General features: G+C 59.5%; 1 protein-coding gene across 4 annotated transcripts in view; it reads left to right on the top strand.

Annotated features, from left to right (window-relative positions):
* LOC123985518 (diacylglycerol kinase delta-like) overlaps positions 1 to 407 on the top strand; it is a 40,101-nt gene that overhangs the window by 8,624 nt on the left and 31,070 nt on the right. The window lies entirely within an intron of this gene.

The following is a 407-nucleotide window of genomic DNA, read 5'->3' as shown; positions in this document are numbered from 1 at the left end:
GGTCTTTGTGGTCAGTGTCGGGTAGTCAGTATCGGGAGTTGGCATTGTGCTGGGTCCAGTAGTTTGGAGGTCTGTGTGGTCGGTGTCAGGAGTCAGTGTAGGGGAGGCGTTGTGCTGGGTCCAGTAGTTTTGTGGTCGGTGTCGGGAGTCAGTGTCGGGGGTCGGTTTCGGGGAGGCGTTGTGCTGGGTCCAGTAGTTTTGTGGTCGGTGTCGGGAGTCAGTGTCGGGAGGCGTTGTGCTGGGTCCAGTAGTTTTGTGGTCTTTGTGGTCGGTGTCGGGAGGCGCCGTTGGGAGTCAGTGTAGGGGAGGCGTTGTGCTGGGTCCAGTAGTTTTGTGGTCTTTGTGGTCGGTGTCGGGAGTCAGTGTCGGGGGTCAGTGTCGGGGAGGCGTTGTGCTGGGTCCAGTAG

This window comes from Micropterus dolomieu, linkage group LG17 (assembly GCF_021292245.1).
Source record: "Micropterus dolomieu isolate WLL.071019.BEF.003 ecotype Adirondacks linkage group LG17, ASM2129224v1, whole genome shotgun sequence".
Classification (NCBI taxonomy): Eukaryota; Metazoa; Chordata; class Actinopteri; order Centrarchiformes; family Centrarchidae; genus Micropterus; species Micropterus dolomieu.
Note: the sequence above shows the minus strand (reverse complement) of the source record. Positions and strands in the feature narration are given on the sequence as shown.